Genomic DNA, 21500 nt, shown 5'->3' on the forward strand with positions numbered 1-21500 from the left:
CCCCCATATATGAATATGTTACTTACATATGCAGAGATGCTGGTTTAGTCCCCCATATATGAATATGTTACTTACATATGCAGAGATGCTGGTTTAGTCCCCCATATATGAATATGTTACTTACATATGCAGAGATGCTGGTTTAGTCCGCCATATATGAATATGTTACTTACATATGCAGAGATGCTGGTTTAGTCCCCATATATGAATATGTTACTTACATATGCAGAGATGCTGGTTTAGTCCCCCATATATGAATATGTTACTTACATATGCAGAGATGCTGGTTTAGTTCCCCATATATGAATATGTTACTTACATATGCAGAGATGCTGGTTTAGTCCCCGATACATGAATATGTCACTTACATATGCAGAGATGCTGGTTTAGTTCCCCATATATTGATATGTTACTTACATATGCAGAGATGCTGGTTTAGTCCCCCATATATTAATAAGTTACTTACTTTTGCAGAGATGCTGGTTTAGTCCCCTATATATTGATATGTTACTTACATATGCAGAGATGCTGGTTTAGTCCCCTGTATATGAATATGTTACTTACATATGCAGAGATGCTGGTTTAGTCCCCCATATATGAATATATTACTTACATATGCATAGATGCTAGTTTAGTCCCCTGTATATGAATATGTTACTTACATATGCAGAGATGTTGGTTTAGTCCACCATATATTAATATGTTACTTACATATGCAGAGATGCTGGTTTAGTCCCCATATATGAATATGTTACTTACATATGCAGAGATGCTGGTTTAGTCCCCATATATGAATATGTTACTTACATATGCAGAGATGCTGGTTTAGTCCCCATATATGAATATGTTACTTACATATGCAGAGATGCTGGTTTAACCCCCATATATGAATATGTTACTTACATATGCAGAGATGCTGGTTTAGTCCCCCATGTATGAATATGTTACTTACATATGCAGAGATGCTGGTTTAGTCCCCTGTATATGAATATGTTACTTACATATGCAGAGATGCTGGTTTAGTCCCCGATATATGAATATGTTACTTACATATGCAGAGATGCTGGTTTAGTCCCCCATATATGAATATGTTACTTACATATGCAGAGATGCTGATTTAGTCCGCATTAATGAATATGTTACTTACATATGCAGAGATGCTGGTTTAGTCCCCTGTATATGAATATGTTACTTACATATGCAGAGATGCTGGTTTAGTCCCCCATATATGAATATGTTACTTACATATGCAGAGATGCTGGTTTAGTCCCCCATATATGAATATGATACTTTCATATGCAGAGATGCTGGTTTAGTTCCTCTTATATTTATATGTTACTTACATATGCAGAGATGCTGGTTTAGCCCCCATATATGAATATGTTACTTACATATGCAGAGATGCTGTTTTTTCCCCCATATATTGATATGTTACTTACATATGCAGAGACGCTGGTTATTCCCCCATATATGAATATGTTACTTACATATGCAGAGATGCTGGTTTAGTCCCCCTTTATGAATATTTTACTTACATATGCAGAGATGCTGGTTTAGTCCCCATATATTGATATGTTACTTACATATGCAGAGATGCTGGTTTAGTCCCCCATATATGAATATGTTACTTACATATGCAGAGATGCTGGTTTAGTCCCCCATATATGAATATGTTACTTACATATGCAGAGATGCTGGTTTAGTTCCCCATATATTGATATGTTACTTACATATGCAGAGATGCTGGTTTAGTCCCCCATATATGAATATGTTACTTACATATGCAGAGATGCTGGTTTAGTCCCCCATATATGAATATGTTACTTACATATGCAGAGATGCTGGATTAGCCCCCCCATATATTGATTTTTACTTACATATGCAGAGATGCTGGTTTAGTCCCATATATGAATATGTTACTTACATATGCAGAGACGCTGGTTTATTCCTCCATATATTGATATGTTACTTGCATATGCAGAGATACTGGTTTAGTCCCCCATATATGAATATGTTACTTAGATATGCAGAGATGATGGTTTAGTCACCCATATATTGATATGTTACTTATATATGCAGAGATGCTGGTTTAGTCCCCATATATGAATATGTTACTTACATATGCAGAGATGCTGGTTTAGTCCCCATATATGAATATGTTACTTACATATGCAGAGATGCTGGTTTAGTCCCCATATATGAATATGTTACTTACATATGCAGAGATGCTGGTTTAGTCCCCATATATGAATATGTTACTTACATATGCAGAGATGCTGGTTTAGTCCCCATATATGAATATGTTACTTACATATGCAGAGATGCTGGTTTAGTCCCCCATATATGAATATGTTACTTACATATGCAGAGATGCTGGTTTAGTCTCCCATATATTGATATGTTTCTTACATATGCAGAGATGCTGGTTTAGTCCCCATATATGAATATGTTACTTACATATGCAGAGATGCTGGTTTAGTCCCCATATATGAATATGTTACTTACATATGCAGAGATGCTGGTTTAGTCCCCATATATGAATATGTTACTTACATATGCAGAGATGCTGGTTTAGTCCCCCATATATGAATATGTTACTTACATATGCAGAGATGCTGGTTTAGTCCCCATATATGAATATGTTACTTACATATGCAGATATGCTCGTTTTGTCCCCCATATATGAATATGGTACTTACATATGCAGAGATGCTGGTTTAGTCCCCCATATATGAATATGTTACTTACATATCCAAAGATGTTGGTTTAGTCCCCCATATATGAATATGTTGCTTACATATGCAGAGATGCTGGTTTAGTCCCCCATGTATGAATATGTTACTTACATATGCAGAGATGCTGGTTTAGTCCCCCATATATGAATATGTTACTTACATATGCAGAGATGCTGGTTTAGTCCCCCATATATGAATATGTTACTTACATATGCAGAGATGCTGGTTTAGTCCCCATATATTGATATGTTACTTACATATGCAGAGATGCTGGTTTAGTCCCCTGTATATGAATATGTTACTTACATATGCAGAGATGCTGGTTTAGTCCCCCATATATGAATATGTTACTTACATATGCAGAGATGCTGGTTTAGTTCCCCATATATTGATATGTTACTTACATATGCAGAGATGCTGGTTTAGTCCCCTGTATATGAATATATTACTTACATATGCAGAGATTTAGATATGCAGAGATGCTGATTTAGTCCCCTGTATATGAATATGTTACTTACATATGCAGAGATGCTGGTTTAGTCCCCTGTATATGAATATGTTACTTACATATGCAGAGATGCTGGTTTAGTCCCCATATATTAATATGTTACTTACATATGCAGAGATGCTGGTTTAGTCCCCATATATTGATATGTTACTTACATATGCAGAGATGCTGGTTTAGTCCCCTGTATATGAATATGTTACTTACATATGCAGAGATGCTGGTTTAGTCCCCTGTATATGAATATGTTACTTACATATGCAGAGATGCTGGTTTAGTCCCCCATATATGAATATGTTACTTACATATGCAGAGATGCTGGTTTAGTCTCCCATATATGAATATGTTACTTACATATGTAGAGATGCTGGTTTAGTCCCCCATATATGAATATGTTACTTACATATGCAGAGATGCTGGTTTATTCCCCCATATATTGAAATTTTACTTACATATGCAAAGATGCTGGTTTACTCTTCCATATATTGATATGTTACTTACATATGCAGAGACGCTGGTTTAGTCCCCCATATATTGATATGTTACTTACATATGCAGAGTTGCTGGTTTAGTCCTCCATATATTTATATGTTACTTACATATGCAGAGATGCTGGTTTAGTCCCCCATATATGAATATGATACTTACATATGCAGAGATGCTGGTTTAGTCCCCCATATATTGATATTTTACTTACATATGCAGAGATGCTGGTTTAGTCCCCCATATATTGATATGTTACTTACATATGCAGAGATGCTGGTTTAGTCCCCCATATATTGATATGTTACTTACATATGCAGAGATGCTGGTTTAGTCCTCCATATATTGATATGTTACCTACATATGCAGAGATGCTGGTTTAGTCCCCGATATATGAATATGTTACTTACATATGCAGAGATGCTGGTTTAGTTCCCCATATATTGATATGTTAGTTACATATGCAGAGATGCTGGTTTAGTTCCACATATATTGATATGTTACTTACATATGCAGAGATGCTGGTTTAGTCCCCCATACATGAATATGTTATTTGTATATGCAGAGATGCTGGTTTAGTCCCCCATATATTAATATGTTACTTACATATACAGAGATCCTGGTTTAGTCCCCCATATATTGATATATTACTTACATATGCAGAGATACTGGTTTAGTCCCCCATATATGAACATGTTACTTACATATGCAGAGATGCTGGTTTAGTTCCCCATATATTGATATGTTACTTACATATGCAGAGATGCTGGTTTAGTTCCCCATATATTGATATGTTACTTACATATGCAGAGATGCTGGTTTAGTTCCATATATATTGATATGTTACTTACATATGCAGAGATCCTGGTTTAGCCCCCTCCCATATTTGAATATGATACTTATATATGCAGAGATGCTGGTTTAGTCCCCTGTATATGAATATGTTACTTACATATGCAGAGATGCTGGTTTAGTTCCCCATGTATTGATATGTTACTTACATATGCACAGATCCTGGTTTAGTCCCCCATATATGAATATGTTACTTACATATGCAGAGATGCTGCTTTAGTCCCCCATATATGAATATGTTACTTACATATGCAGAGATGCTGCTTTAGTCCCCCATATATGAATATGTTACTTACATATGCAGAGATGCTGGTTTAGGCCCCCACCATCCATTTTCTACCTCAGTTTGAAGGTATGATTATGCAGATGGACTTTTCTGCTCTGGACATCAAGCAAAGCTTTTCCCCTGGATTAAGGTGCAGTCATTATCTTTCTTTTATGCACAACTTTTCCATATACCATGTCTCATCCCCAGGCTCTAACTAAACATTCATCCCAAATCCTTTATCCACTCTCTAAGTCAGCAGAGAATGACTTGCAAAGTGGTTCTCGTAAATTATCTTGTGACTCTGGAAGTGATGGCAAGATATTGCCCAAGCTGTTCTCAGCAATTGTTGAGAAATTCTGACCTTAAGTGGGGACATTAATATAAAGTTGAAGGAGAACAATGTAAGGAGCTCCAGGTCTGGAGGCCATGATCCCCCCCCCACAGCTGCCAACAGCTTCTTTTCATGTTCCCTCGTTCACTGAATCTGCCTCCCGTTGGGCTGAACCCCTTCACCTTCATGGGCTAGTAAGAAAGGAAGGGTGCTACTACAGTATCATACTGTGGCCAGGGTGTACGGCCTTAACTCATGCTTCCCCACCCACCCACCCATTGTGGCAGCCTTTCCATCTCTATGATTGCTGTCCTCATAAAATGCTTGTACTCTTCTGAGCATGCCCACCCCCCATACTAAGTGGCTCACCACTCATGGTTCACAGAAATGGCCAGGCTCATATGCTACAGTGCAGTTGACATAGGCTGAGTCCTCTCCAAGGATGGGTAAGCTGACATCGGCTGCACAATCCCATCCTCCCCCAGTGGCCCCTCAAGTGCCCATGTGACTAATGCAAAACAGGTCATATGGGGCACAGTAATGGCTTTAGCAGTCTGTGCCATGTAGTTACTTTTCAGGGACATGACCTCCTTTGAGGATAGATTGCAATGGGCAGATAGCTGAAATGGGTGCATTTTGGTAGATGAGGTCACTGCACTGATTAATTAAACAGTTTTGCTGTGCCATTCATGTTGGGGTGATGTAGTTATCATGCCTTTTCAGCATTTTGCATAAGTCTGAGACAGTACCTCTGAAATGGGAAACTGGGTTAGAGGTCCACATTTTCAAAAAGTGGAACAGGAAAGTAATCTCTATTTATTCAGGGATTACATTCTTCAGCATCCCTGGAAAAACATTTGGAATGAAAGGAAACTTCATCCAATAGTTGAGCCTGTAATCTAGCTGAAGCAATGAGTGTCATGTGTGGCAGGGGCAATGAGAATGCTATCCCGGCAAAGCAACAGTTGGAGAAGGAATGAGGATGTGGTTTTGGCCATGGAGCAATGGGAGAAGCAATGAAAATCTTGCTCTGTCCATAGAACAGTGATGAAAGCAAGGAGGATTTTTTTCTGGCCATAGGATGCTTCTTTGTCCTTGCACAAATACAGGTTGGGAATGTAAGTTCAGCAATACTATGTACATATGTTGGTGGATATGAGAAGGCATACAACTGTGTCCCCTGGAAGGTCTTATAGAACATGATACAAAAGTACAGGTTCCCAATGCCACTGATGTGAGCCGTTAAGTCCCTGCATTTGAAGAGTAAGAGTTGTATCCACATTCACATTCACATTCTTAGCATTATGTCACATATATCAAGGGTGAATGTAGGAGTGCTCCAAGAATATCTAGTTAGAAAATAGGCTGTTTTATAAATATTCTTTGAGTTATCACAAATTGCTTACATTGTTAATTTTAATTTATCAAACGGTACTTTTGCTGACATCAATAAGTGCACGCTTCACTCTGTAGAATGATGACCTCTCAAAGTGCTCACATATCCATTCTGCTTATTTAATGGTCTTCCAAGTATGGAATGTTTGGTAGAATTATTCACTCTGGATACCTGATTACCTTTTTGGAACTGCTCCATTTGATCAGTAGCATTTCATTGAGACATTATTAAAGGAGTCTCTCTCTTCGACTATTATCCATTGTAGGTCTCATTATTTCTACTTTCCTGCAACATTACTGACTGTGACCATTCTGGTAGCTGTTCTTCCCGTCACCTCGATATATTTGTCTTGGGCACGTCAGTGACTCTTTCTATACAGCTGTCAAGTTCCCATTTACTCTAACACCCAGAAGTATAGTTAGGGAGAGGTGAAGGGGACAGCTGCCCCAGGTGCAAGCTGTTAAAGGTCATAATACACACTGTCCAAGATGTGCCGATACTCCCTGCAAGTTGGTGGTGCTTGTACAGCTGGGAACAAATGCAGCGTTAGAAGCCATTTAAATGACAAGGATGTGAAATGGCAGAAGCTACAATTATATGCTTTGTATGTGTGTTCAAGGCATGATACACGATACTGAGCTAAATATGCAACTATTTTAATATACGATTCTAGGCTATTAATTTGATTCCCAAACACAATCAAACATAGAAATATGTGTTTGGAAATGTATCATGCATTTATAGTACTTTTATTTGTTTTTTGGTCTGCAGCTTTGGGATTCTTTTTCCTCAGATATGGTTGAGAAAGGTACCAATTAGGAGATTAATCAGGGATAACACAGGATGTTAGTTCAACAGTTTTACCAACAACTCCAACTTCCATTCACAAAGTTACCAATGACTTATGTGCTCTTACTGTCTCCAGTTTGAAAATCAGATAATCTTCTTCAGTTTCTTTTGCAATAATATTGTTTTCTTTGTATCGCTTTTCAGGCATCAGTAAAAGGGTCTATGTTAAATCAGCAGACGCTTTTTTTCCATGGGAAAAAAGCGCTGTTCCGTGTCTTCGGGATTGACATCTTTTGCTCTTAAATGGTCGATAAATCAGCATTCACTATTTTAAGTGTTCACTGATTTAATATAGACCCCAGTAAAATACCTGAAATAGGTCATTTCTTTTTCAACCTTTTTCCTTTAAACAGTCGAATAATAAGAGACAATGAAATGGAGTACTCCTGTATTTAAATATTGTGAGATGACAAACTTCAAAGCATTTACTGTAGCTATTTCTCTTAAAATGTTTTACTCTTTGGATAATTATCTTCATTTGTTTGTTTGACTCCAAATGCTATGGACTTGACATTATGTTTGTAAATCTACATTTATTCAGAAATATTCTTAATTTCTGATTTTTGTATTGCAGACCACTGCCACATATGTTAGTATCATGTAGTCCCTGCCTCTAGAAAATAGATTTCAGTGCTTTAATCACAGTATCAAATGTTGCACTATTTCAGAGTATATGAAATATAATTAAAACCAGTAACAGTTAGGAATTATTCCAAGGAAAATGTACCTGTTATTAAGTGATGGTGTGTCAAAATTCAGTGCCCATCCAAACCCTGAGAACACAGCAGCCTATGCTGAATTGCTATCAGAAACTCTGTGCAACCATGTCAATGGATGCGTAAAAGCATCTGTAACCATTAGAAGTAAGCTCAGAACTATCCCCAGAAACAAAACACCCTGCTGGCATCCCAAATTAAATAGGATATACAACAAAAGGAAAACAAATTATGGCACAAATCAGGAAGAGTAATTCCCAGAAAGATAAAAAAACTCTCTCATCGATGTAAATAGGCAACTAAGAGGACTAATTAGGTCAAGCAAAGGCAACTCTGAAATTAAGATATCACGTAACCAAGCAAAAAAGACAAACTACAAACTACAAATAACTTGCTGTGGCACATAAATCGACAGACTTCCACTGCAGCCAATTAAAGCAGTTTGAGAAAAGTTTTATTGGAATGTTAAGCACTTTCATTCCTCCTAATGGAACTTCTACAAAACATTAAAAACAACTGATAAACCATCATTTAAAAACCTTCTAACAAAATCACATAATAATATATAAGAATTGTAAGTACTGTCACATAACAATCAGCACATAAAGGACAAACACTGTTTATGTGGACACTTGTATACACCAAAACACATATTAAGGCTGTCATAGGTGTACACAGTAGAAAAAGTTAGACGTTTTGATATATACAAAAAAATGGGTCTATGTCAGATGATCGAGTTTTCAGAAACTTGAAATTCTTATGGCTGAGACCATATGATTGAGTTTCTAAAAACTCAAACATAAAAAAAAAACACAAAAAACACAAAATCTACCATTTTTTATGTTTTCTGGGGAGGGGGGTTTCAAGGCCCCATGCACCCCCCACACCCCCTGCAAATTATATGCACCAACTCTGAGATCACACCACAGTGAGGAAAAGGGTAAATTTCCTGATCCTCACTGTACCGTGATCTTCATTCAAAAGCTTCAAGTTTTCAAAAACTCAATCTTCTGGTTTCAACCATATGAATTTCAAGTTTTTGAAAACCTGATCAACTAATAGGGACCGTAAAACGTATAATAACCCTCAAATATAAACAAGAAGTTATGTAAGTCTGAGCATATGAGTGCTATTACGTAGCTATATATACATTTGTATAGAAATCTAAAATAATAAAATTTGCTGTGGGTTAAGAATTGCTGTTGGATTACCTCTTCTTTAGAACTGCTTTGGCCTTTTTCACAGTTCACCCTGTCTTTTTGTACAAAACTATGTATAATATATCTACATATTTCTCTCTCCATATGTATATACATATACATATACATATACATAAATATACACACATATATATATATATATATATATATATATATATATATATATATATATATCTCCTGTATATGAGTCTACTTCAAAAAATCGAAATACCACATTGTCGAAGAAGGAATCATTGAGATGAAAACTTCAAAATCTAAAAACATCAAACACCCGGAACTCAGAAAACCGTCCTGGGGAAAAAGAACCACTTGCCCACCAGGACATAAAAATAGATAATGAAGCAAGTAGAACCCTCCAAAGTGGGAGGCTTCACCTCCCACACACTATGATGTGGGGGGCTGCACCCCCACACCCCCTAACTAAATACACCAACTCCAAGATTGCAGTACAGTGAGGAAGGGCAATGTTCACTATGGTGGCCGAGTGGTTCTGTTTCCAGGGTTTGTTTTCGATGCTCTAGGTGTTCACTGTTTTCAGGATTCGATGATGTCATCTTGATGATGTCATCTTAGACCATCTGGTCTTTCGATACTTTCAAGTAGACATATATATATATATATATATATATATATATATATATATATATATATATATAGCTCTCTCTCTCTAAATATATGTATATACATATATATATATATGGGTCCCATTCAAAATCCTGAAAGCTCAAAATCCTGAATCTCAAAATCCCGAACACAAAATCCTGAAAGCTCAAAATCCTGAAAACACAAAATCCTGAAACTCAAAATCCTGAAAACACAAAATAGACATACTGACGTCATTGTGGCTTTGCTATTGTTAGCCCTGTGGTGTTAGGTCATGCGTTGGGTTCAGGTAAGTGTGCGGTTGGTTTTATGTTAGGGTTAGGCGGTTTAAGTGAGTTAGGGTTAGGCGCAGGTTAGGCATGTATGCAATAGTGACAAAATTAGGGTTAGGGGCGGTTTAAGTGAGTTAGGGTTAGGGCGCGGGTCAGGTGAGTGTGTGCGATAGTGACGGACCTTAGGGTTAGGGTTAAGGTCAGTCGGTAGATATTAGTGTCTTTGTATTGGCATATTAGCATTATTTGTGTTTTCAGGATTTTGAGTTTCAGGATTTTGTGTTTTCAGGATTTTGAGCTTTCAGGATTTTGTGTTCGGGATTTTGAGATTCAGGATTTTGAGCTTTCAGGATTTTGAATGGGACCCATATATATATATATATATATATATATATATATATATATATATATATATATATATATAGTAAATAATCGAAAACTCACTTTTTCGAAAATAAACAGTAGACCCACAGTTACGCGAAAGTGCACTTCTACAAACATTGGTTCAATGAACCGATAAAAAACAGAGAAACATTGTTTTTGCAGGGGGGCAAGCCCCCTTGCACCCTCCACCACCCCTACTTTAATATGCCAACTCCGAGATCTCACTACAGTGGGGAAACATGTAAATTCCCTTTCCCCACTGTAGTGTGCTTTGGCACCTGTGTTCCTTAATGGTTCACTGAACCGTACTTCACCGAAGTGCACTTTCGCTTAAGTGCACTTTTGCATAACCGAGGATCCACTGTTCATTTTCAAACAAGTGGATTTTCGGTCTTTTACAGTAGACCCATTTATATATATATATATATATATATATATATAAAAGATGTCAGACAGAGGGGGATGTGTGAATATGTACATTTATGGCATGTAATAAAACACATGGCATATGCTGACGTATGTTGTGTGACAGATGGTGACCTCATTTAACATCACACAATTATTATTATCCTAGAAACTATGGACATTGGTGAAAAATGTCAAAATCCATGTGGCATATGTGTTTAGATTAGTACAACACAGAGATTACCTTATATAAGTTATGTGCAAAAAATACCTAAATGTCTAGCAAACACAATCTTGGACATGACAGAAATTAAATGCATGATGTGGGATTTGAACCCACAAACACAAAAGAAGTCAGATTGCAGTTGCTTACATCATCTAGAGTGCTGCCCCTTCAGCTGTACCCCAGTAAAGCAAGTATATATCCACATTTGCTGTTAAGCAAGTATGATTGCAACACTCACTCAAATGGAATGCATGGTCCACTGCAATGATTACATATTACACTCACTCAAATGGAATACATGGTCCACTGCAATGTTTACATATTTTTATAACACAGACAAAGAGTAATGTGTGTGCATGTTTATTAATTAACATTTAAGGCTGAGAGTACACATTTTATTTTGCAGAAGAAGTTGTACTGGATTCGCAAGGATACCTGTGGTAACCTAAATGGTATGGAACATTCTCAAAGTACTGGAGATAACTAAGAAATGCATAGTCCTTAGTAGTATAAAAGAATCATGTATTACAACCAGAGAGATTACCTTACATAGGTTACGTGTAACAAAACATGCCTAAATGTTTCCATGTATTACAACAGAGAGATTACTTACATAGGTTACGTGTAACAAAACATGCCTAAATGTTTCCGTGTATTACAACAGGGAGATTGCCTTACATAGATTACGCATAACACAACATGCCTAAATGTTTCCATGTATTACAAGAGAGAGATTACCTTACATAGGTTACTTGTAACAAAACATGTCTAAATGTTTCCATGTATTACAATAGGGAGATTACCTTACATAGGTTACGCATAACAAAACATGCCTAAATGTTTCCATGTATTACAACAGAGTGATTACCTTACATAGGTTACATGTAACAAAACATGCCTAAATGTTTCCATTTATTACAACAGGGATATTGCCTTACATAGGTTACACATAACAAAACATGCCTTCCATTCATTACAATAGGGAGATTACCTTACATTGGTTACACGTAACAAAACATGCCTAAATGTTCCATGTATTACAACAGAGAGAATACCTTACATAGGTTACTCATAACAAAACATGCTTGCATGTTTCCATGTATTACAACAGGGAGATAACCTTACATAGGTTATACATAAAAAACATGCCTGAATGTTTTCATGTATTACAACAGAGAGATTACCTTACATAGGTTACACGTAACAAAACATGCCTAAATGTTTCTGTTTATTACAACAGGGAGATTGCCTTACATAGGATACGCATCACAAAACATGCCTAAATGTTTCCATGTATTACAACAAAGAGATTGCCTTACATAGGTTACGCATAACAAAACATGCCTAAATGTTTCCATGTATTACAAACAGGGAGCGTACCTTATATAGGTTACACGTAACAAAACATGCCTAAATGTTTCCATGTATTACAACAGGGAGATTACCTTACATAGGTTACGCATAACAAAACATGGCTTCCATGCATTACAATAGGGAGATTACCTTACATAGGTTACACGTAACAAAACATGCCTAAATGTTTCCATGTATTACAAGAGAGAGAGATTACCTTACATAGGTTACACATAACAAAACATGCCTAAATGTTTCCATGTATTACAACAGGAGGATTACCTTACATAGGTTACTCATAACAAAACATGCTTGCATGTTTCCATGTATTACAACAGGGAGATAACCTTACATAGGTTATACATAAAAAACATGCCTGAATGTTTTCATGTATTACAACAGAGAGATTACCTTACATAGGTTACACGTAACAAAACATGCCTAAATGTTTCCGTTTATTACAACAAGGAGATTGCCTTACATAGGATACGCATCACAAAACATGCCTAAATGTTTCCATGTATTACAACAAAGAGATTGCCTTACATAGGTTACACATAACAAAACATGCCTAAATGTTTCCATGTATTACAACAGGGAGATTGCCTTACATAAGTTACGGATAACAAAACATGTCTAAATGTTTCCATGTATTACAGCAAGGAAATTGCCTTACATAGGTTACACATAACTAAACATGCCTTCCATGCATTACAATAGGGAGATTACCTTACATAGGTTACATGTAACAAAACATGCCTAAATGTTTCCATGTATTACAACAGAGAGAATACTTTACATAGGTTACGCGTACCAAAACATGCCTAAATGTTTCTGTGTATTACAACAGGGAGTGTACCTTACATAGGTTACGCGTAACAAAACATGCCTAAATGTTTCTGTGTATTACAACAGGGAGTGTACCTTGCATAGGTTACGTGTAACAAAACATGCCTAAATGTTTCCGTGTATTACAACAGGGTGTTTACCTTACATAGGTTACGCATGACAAAACATGCTTAAATGTTTCCGTGTATTACAACAGAGAGATTACCTTAAATTGGTTACCCATAACAAAACATGCCTAAACGTTTCCATTTATTACAACAGGGAGATTACCTTAAATAGGTTATGTGTAACAAAACATGCCTAAATGTTTCTGTGTATTACAACAGGGAGATTACCTTACATAAGTTATGCGTAACAAAACATGCCTAAATGTTTCCATGTATTACAGCAGAGAGATTTCCTTACATAGGTTACGCATAACAAAACATGCCTAAATGTTTCTGTGTATTACAACAGGGAGGATTACCTTACATAAGTTACGCATAACAAAACATGCCTAAATGTTTCCATGTATTACAACAGAGAGATTACCTTAAATAGATTACGCATAAGAAAACATGCCTAAATGTTTCCATGTACAGGGAGATTATCTTACATAGGTTACGAGTAACAAAACATGCCTAGATGTTTCACAGACACCAAATTGGATATTAGAGGACTACTGTAGGATTCAGACTTACAAACACAAAGCAAGTTGAGCTGCAATTACTGGCATCATCTAGAACACTAACCCTTCAGCTAAGTCACAGTCTAGGGCTTACAGTGCACACTCATATTGAATGTATTGTGACCTGCATTGTTCTTATAGTTTTCTAAATTGGTCAGGAAGTTACACATGTGAATAGTTAGTACTGTCAGTCAGGAAGTTACGCTGTGAATAGTTAGTACTGTCAGTCAGGAAGTTACACATGTGAATAGTTAGTACTGTCAGTCAGGAAGTTACACATGTGAATAGTACTGTCAGGAAGTTACACATGTGAATTGTTAGTACTGTCATAGGTTCATAGGTTCATAGGTTCATACTAGGCTATCTGCCCTAGGGCATTTATAAGCCTAGCCAGAATGTGTTTGGCTTTCGCCACCCATTTTAAATTTATTTTGCTATGCCCTTTTTCGAGGTTAGTATACTGTGCCTCTGTCTAACAGTGACACAGATGTGATACCCGGGGTAAAGCTACGATCTCCCATCCACTCATCAAGATTCCTCTTGAAGAGAGTCAATGAGGGACTCTGCCTAACCTGGACTGGGATTTTATTCCAGAGTGAAGAGAGCCTCTGGGTTATGAATCTGTCCCTCCAGCATGTCCTATTTATTTCAGTGCTGAGGTTCAAGTCTCTCGAGCCTGGCTCGATGGGATTTGGATTTTCTGAGGTGCAGCATGTCCATTAATTCCGGGTTGGACATGGCTTTATACGTCAGGCACAGATCTCCTCTGAACAGGCGGTATGCCACTGAGTAGAGCTGGAGTTTCTTTAACCGGACAGCATATGGCATCTGTTTGAGCCCTTTGATCCTCTTGGTGAGGTACTTTTGGGGTCTTTCCAGTTGCTGCAGGTGTCTGGTAAGGTACATCCCAAAGGGGCATTGTACTCAATTATGGGCCTGATGAGGGATGAGTAAAGAGGCACGATGACCTCCCCTGATCTAGATGTGAATCCCTTCATGATTAGGTGGGCTATATAAAATGTTTTCTAACCACTTTGGCCACGTGGTTGTCAAATGAGAGATTGCTATCAACTTGGGTCCCCAGGTCCCTAATTACTTCTTCTGTACTTAATGGATTTCCACCTATGTGGTAATTTGTGGGCACTTTGTTTTTGCCAAAGGGGATGACTATACACTTTTTGGCATTTAGCTTGAGGCCATGGCTCTGGCACCAGTTGTCTGTTTCTATGAGGCCCTTTTGGAGGATGCTTGTGTCGGCTGGAGAGTCGATTATGGCACCCAGTTTGCAGTCATCTGCGAACTTGGACAGCCACAGTCCTTCCGTGTTGGCCTGTACCTCCGAGAAATATACCGAACAAGAGAGGTCCCAGGTCTGAGCCTTGTGGGACACCACTTGTAACTGGTTTGGAGTCTGACATGGCTCCAGCAATTCTAACCATGTGGGTTCTGTCCTTGAGCCAGTTTGCAATCCATCTAGTGACATAGGGGTTTATATTTAAGCTGGTGAGCTTATCTATAATGCCCGAGTGGGGTATTGTATCGAAGGCTTTGCGAGGTCCAGGTAGGCTGTGTGGACCACCTATCCCTCGTCAATGGCCTTGGTGACTGTTTCAAAGAAATCAACCAGGTTTAAGAGGCAGGATCTGCCCTTAACAAAGCCAAACTGGGTAGGATCCAGTGTTTGTAGGTCCCCAATATCTTTATTTATGAGGTCCATGATGATCCTTTCCATAGCTTTGCAGACCAAGCTAGTCAGGCTTATGGGGCGATAGTTTCCAGGATCCGTTGAGGCACCACCTTTATGGAGAGGGACCACTGTTGCTGTACGCCACTCTTTGGGCACATATCCTGTAGTAAGGCTGAGACTGAACAGTAGTTTTATGTTTGGGTTTAGCTCTTCTTTGAGTTCATGTAGGACGCAGCCCAGGACACCATCTGGTCCCATTGATGCTGTGTTTTTTGCTTTGGAGAGGGCGGCTCTTACCTGAGCATCTGAGATGTCAGGGGGGCAGCACACTGCTGGGATAGATATTTGCCCTGTTGGAGGGGAGTTTGCGCTGAACCTGTCAGCTAGGATGTTGGCAATGTCTGTGGGTTCGGTGTAATTTTTGTCATTTTGGACTAATTCTGAGCATATCTGGGAATTACCACCCAGGTTCCTAACATAACTAAAGAAAGCCTTGTGATTATCCTTAGTGTCCTGTGCAATTTTTCTCTCGAAGCTGGCCTTAGACAATTTTATGTGTGCCCGTAGTTTTTTGCTAATCCTGATCAGTGATGCCGTCCCTTTTGGGGTTGTGCTTTATCATTTAGTAGCTTCCTCCTTCTATTGTATAGTTTGTTTATGGCTGGGGTCCACCAGACAGGACGTCTGCCTTTGGAGGATTGGGTCTTGGTTTTATTTGGGATCGCATGATCCATGCATTCCTGAAGGTGTTCATAGAATGCGTTTATAAAGGATTCTGCGGTCTGGGCTGTATTTTCCACAGGCCGGGGCTTTGAAGGATTCCACCTCAGTTTTGCGGAGTGTAAAATTTGCTTTAGAGAAGTTTTTCACTGTGGTTTTCTGGGCAGGGGTGGGGTCGGGATGTGAATATCGAGTGAGATTAGTTTATGGTCTGATCTTACCAGTGAGGGATACACTTCTGGTCTGGAGCATAGAGTCCCCATGTTGGTGATGATCAGGTCCAGTATGTTTTCCCCTCTTGTGGGAGTGGTAACAAGTTGTTCCATAGCATTTGAGTTTATAAATTCTAGGAACCTTTGGGCTAGGGTGTTGGAGCTAGAGTAATGCTCCCAGTCTATGTTTGGGTAGTTGAAGTCGCCCAATATAATGGTGTTTGGAGAGACCTTCATATTTTCCAGTGTTCTCAGGAAGGCCGTGTGGGGGTCCTGGTTTTGGGAGGGTGGTCTGTAGCAGGCTATAAACTGGAAGGCAGTTTTACCCACTGCTAGTTGCACATGGATAGTCTCTGATGCTTCGTGCTTTGCCACCAACCTGGAGGTGTGGGTATCTTTGATGAATATCGATACTCCCCCTCCTTTTGTGGTTCGGTCCAAGTTTTGGGGCCGAAAAGCATGGTATGAGGTATAACCTGGTAGTGCTGGGGTGCTCTCGGGAGCCCTGAACCAGGTTTCTGTTACTGCACAGATATCGATGTTCTCCATGCTAAGGAGAGTTTCGAGTGCGTGCATCTTGAGGTTTAGACTTCTGGCGTTGAGTAGCATTACTCTTAGTTTCTTATCCCTTGTGATACCTATGGAGGTGGGTTTGTCTTTTGAGCCTTGCCTAAAAAAGGCACTATGGGGGTAGCAAGAGCCTTTGCCAATATCCGAAAGCCCAGTCAGTCAGGAAGTTGTGCATGTGAATAGCTAGTACTGTCAGTCAGGAGGTTACGCATGTGAATAGTTAGTACTGTTAGTAAGTTACGCATGCGAATAATTAGTACTGTCAGTCAGGAAGTTCCACATGTAAATAGTTAGTTCTGTCAGTCAGGCAGTTACACATACGAATAGTTTGTACTGTCAGTCAGGAAGTTACGCATACGAATAGTTAGTACTGTCAGTCAGGAAGTTACGCATGTGAATAGTTAGTACTGTCTGTCAGGAAGTTATACATGTGACTAGGTAGTACTTTCAGTCAGGAAGTTATGCATCTGAATAGTTAGTGCTGTCAGTCAGGAAGTTATGCATGTGAATAGTTAGTGCTGTCAGTCAGGAAGTTACACATGTGAATAGTTAGTACTGTCAGTCAAAAGTTATGGATGTGAATAGTTAGTACTGTCAGTCAGGAAGTTACGCCTGTGAATAGTTAGTACTGAACATCTAAAACTAAGCTGACAGATTTAATCCTTCCATAACTATTGTAGTGAAATCATAACTACAACCACATTAATAAAGTGCTTATTATGGTACATTGTCACACAACTGTGAATAATGACAAAATGCATTGTCACCCACAACCTATGTGCTGTAGATGTTTATGTACTCCAACAATGAAACACATGTACAGATTATTTCATACCCAAGCATACCCAAGCAGAATGCCATGCAACATACTCATATTATGGGAAGTAAATCAAAAAGCTTTATCCATAACAAATCGATTTAAATTCACAGACAATCCAACTCCATTTAGAATGCTACATTATTTAAACAGTTGAACTCATGCACATCACTGTTCCTTTTAAGGTTGACCAGCTTCTGTTAAGGATTAACAGATGTTGTTGTATCAAATACTTGCAGTCCTTAATAACACATGCTGCTATTTAAATATCCTGCACACCTGCATCTCTGTCCCAGCTTAATTGCAGATAACTTTAGGATGTACAATTAAATGGTCATCGATATTTAAATAGTATATTGTATTTTAATTACAATTACTTTACTGATAGTAATGCATATATAAATGGAATATCTAAGGACACCACTTCATCTCGCCACATATGTTCAGTAAATGATAACAGCAATTACCGGGTATTCGGGCACGGATTATGCCACTTATTGTAGCATCCATGTGCTGCCGTTGAATGTCTGCAATCCTGTTGTGAAGATAATCCTGGTCCCTGCAGTGAAAATAATCATATCAGTGGTGGACCTGCACACTAGTCCTGAAGATCACAGCATGTCTTTAGAGCTCCCTTGCAATCCAGTTCCACATGTCTATTTGGGTGAAGTTTCTCTGACATGCCCACATAAGTTGTTCATGTGCCACATGTACAGTTAACATCTAAGGAGTCTCCTAAACAATCCATTTGGGTCAACCTGTCCTGGAAAGTGGTGGAAACAGTCAGCAAAAATGCCTTCAGAAAAATGCTCACTGAGGTACCACTCACTTTGCAGTTAGCAATGGTAAGATAAGAAAATGCATCAATGTCACATTTTAATAGTGCTGCACATAGGGTGGCAACAGTCTATTGGTGGGCACCGGTCACATGCTCACCATATCCACATGGAATAACTATTGTGTATTTGTGCTTAGAACTGTACACTTGCATTGAGCTGTTGGATAATATGCCAAGATTTCAGAACTTAAGCTGACATTTATTGATGTGATTCCAAAACACTGTATGCTAACGAAGCTCATTATGTACAGTGTAAATGGAACTTAATATCCTCATTGTTAAGTTTAACTGCCTAACAACAACTATCAATAAGGTAAGCTGTGATGGGGTCAGCGGCTTGTATTACTCTATTAAACTACTGTGCTCAGTATTACTATACCATGTTCAAAGTGTCCTGTGTAGACCTTGTAACCCATATTTCATGTGTCTTTTTTTTAAAGTGTCTGCACATCAATATGTTACTTACATAAAGGTTAGGGGTAGACATCCTCAATATGTATGCATATGGATACATGTCCTTCATTACCAGGGAGGTTTCCCCCATATCCACAAGTACAGCTACAAGCAAAGCAGTTCCAGTGAACTGCAAAAACATACAGAATCCACTCATATCCTTTGGTAATGCAGTTTTACCTGTACGTCTTCAGTACTGTTAGCAGATAATGATGATTTACGGGGGGGTCTGCAAATTCATTCAAAGTCTGATTTGCTGATATTCACTATGATGCCTATTCCTTTATTGGAAGCCATTATTCCTCTCCATGGGATTTGGGTAACCTCAGGATGGTTTAGCATGTAACTTGCTTGTTATTTTCACAGGTAGCCATTGCCAGTAAAATGTTAATTTTCATAGGCTGCTCTTGTTCAGCCTTGCTTTTTTAGCATGTACAGCTGCATATGTTTTCTAAAGTTACCATACATGACACATTTGTGCTGATCTTTGTTACTGACGACATTAACATCTGTGACTTTTGTGGCTGTTGTTGACTTTGTAGGTGTAGCTGGCTGTGCATGTTACTGTTCAAATACCAGCATTTTTAACTACTCAAGCACTGATGCACTAGTTATGTGATTAGCTCTTAGTTGTCAAAATATTGACTCACCTGGGTTCTAACCCTCCCCTGTACATTTATGTTTTATCCTAAGATGTGGAATGGATTAATGGCATTGCACATGTAGGCTTATGAGGTCATGGCATCTATGAAGCAAATGATGCCATGTTGTGGATGTTCCTTATGTGTATCTGTACAAAATGGTAATACACATGACACTGATTGCTTTGCATACCATTGCACTGAATATGAAGGACATTACGTCAACATGTACTTTAAAGGATGATCTGTCACTAAGTGCACCTCCTGTATGTTGTCTGATACATGCAGATCAGCTTTTTTTCAGATGTCCAGTTGTAATCAACAAAACTTTCCTCCAAAGGAAAATTATATTATTACTGAGACACTGTAGCAGCACAGCCAAAGCTCAGCCAGATAGGTGACACTATCTGGAGACTACATGGTTAATTCTGTGGGTGGGCACAACCACTCCAGGGATGCCTGCAGTCATCATTGCTCTGACATGATCCTCCATACACCTAACACAGCTCACTGCTATGATATGGTGAGAAATGCACTGGAGGTGGGCCACCATTGCCTCCCCAGATGAGATGATGATCTTCCTGACCTCCTATCATAACACCTGCCAGGGTCATCACATAGTCAAGGGAGGAACTGATACAGGTATTTCATGACATGCAGGTATGTCCACCATTCATAAATACAACAGCATAATCACATGGTCATTCAAGGACATTCATTCATAAATCTTCCCTTTTTTATGAATGTCACAGTGGCATGACTGCATCATGCACACAGGAACATTTCATGTCATATTACCTAAATGATGACTAGATAATGTCAGCACCAGGGGTACTTTTGTTTTTCACTTGCATAGACCCATCAACATCACACTATTGACAACCCACATCAGGTACGTGTTTCTGTAGTCAGTTATGGTGGTCATCAGTCGTTGCCTCTGCCTGCTGTTATGACTGAGGTGCATGCTCACCTGTTGTTTGTGTCTCACTTTAACTTACGGGTTCCACATTACAGTGGATATTGCAGTCCCCAAGCAGGGAGGGCAGACCTGGTAAGGCACTCTATATGGTTGCTACAGTGCAATATTGTTGTGACTTTTATAACTAATGTGGTCATGCTCACCTTTATGAGACACTTGTAATCTGCAAAATATCATCAGCCATCTGGTATGTGTATATCCAGTTTGCTGTGTGTTATATATCATTTTCAATGCTACATGATAATATATACATGTTTAATGTCTGTTATACATCATTGTCAATGCTACATGATAATATATACATGTTTAATGTCTGTTATACATCATTGTCAATGCTACATGATGATATATACATGTTTAATGTCTGTTATACATCATTGTCAATGCTACATGATAACATGTACATGTTTAATGTCTGTTATACATCATTGTCAATGCTACATGATGACATGTACATGTTTAATAATGA

The sequence above is a fragment of the Protopterus annectens genome, chromosome 16.part0 (genome assembly GCF_019279795.1).
Source record: "Protopterus annectens isolate FY-2018-M chromosome 16.part0, PAN1.0, whole genome shotgun sequence".
Classification (NCBI taxonomy): Eukaryota; Metazoa; Chordata; order Ceratodontiformes; family Protopteridae; genus Protopterus; species Protopterus annectens.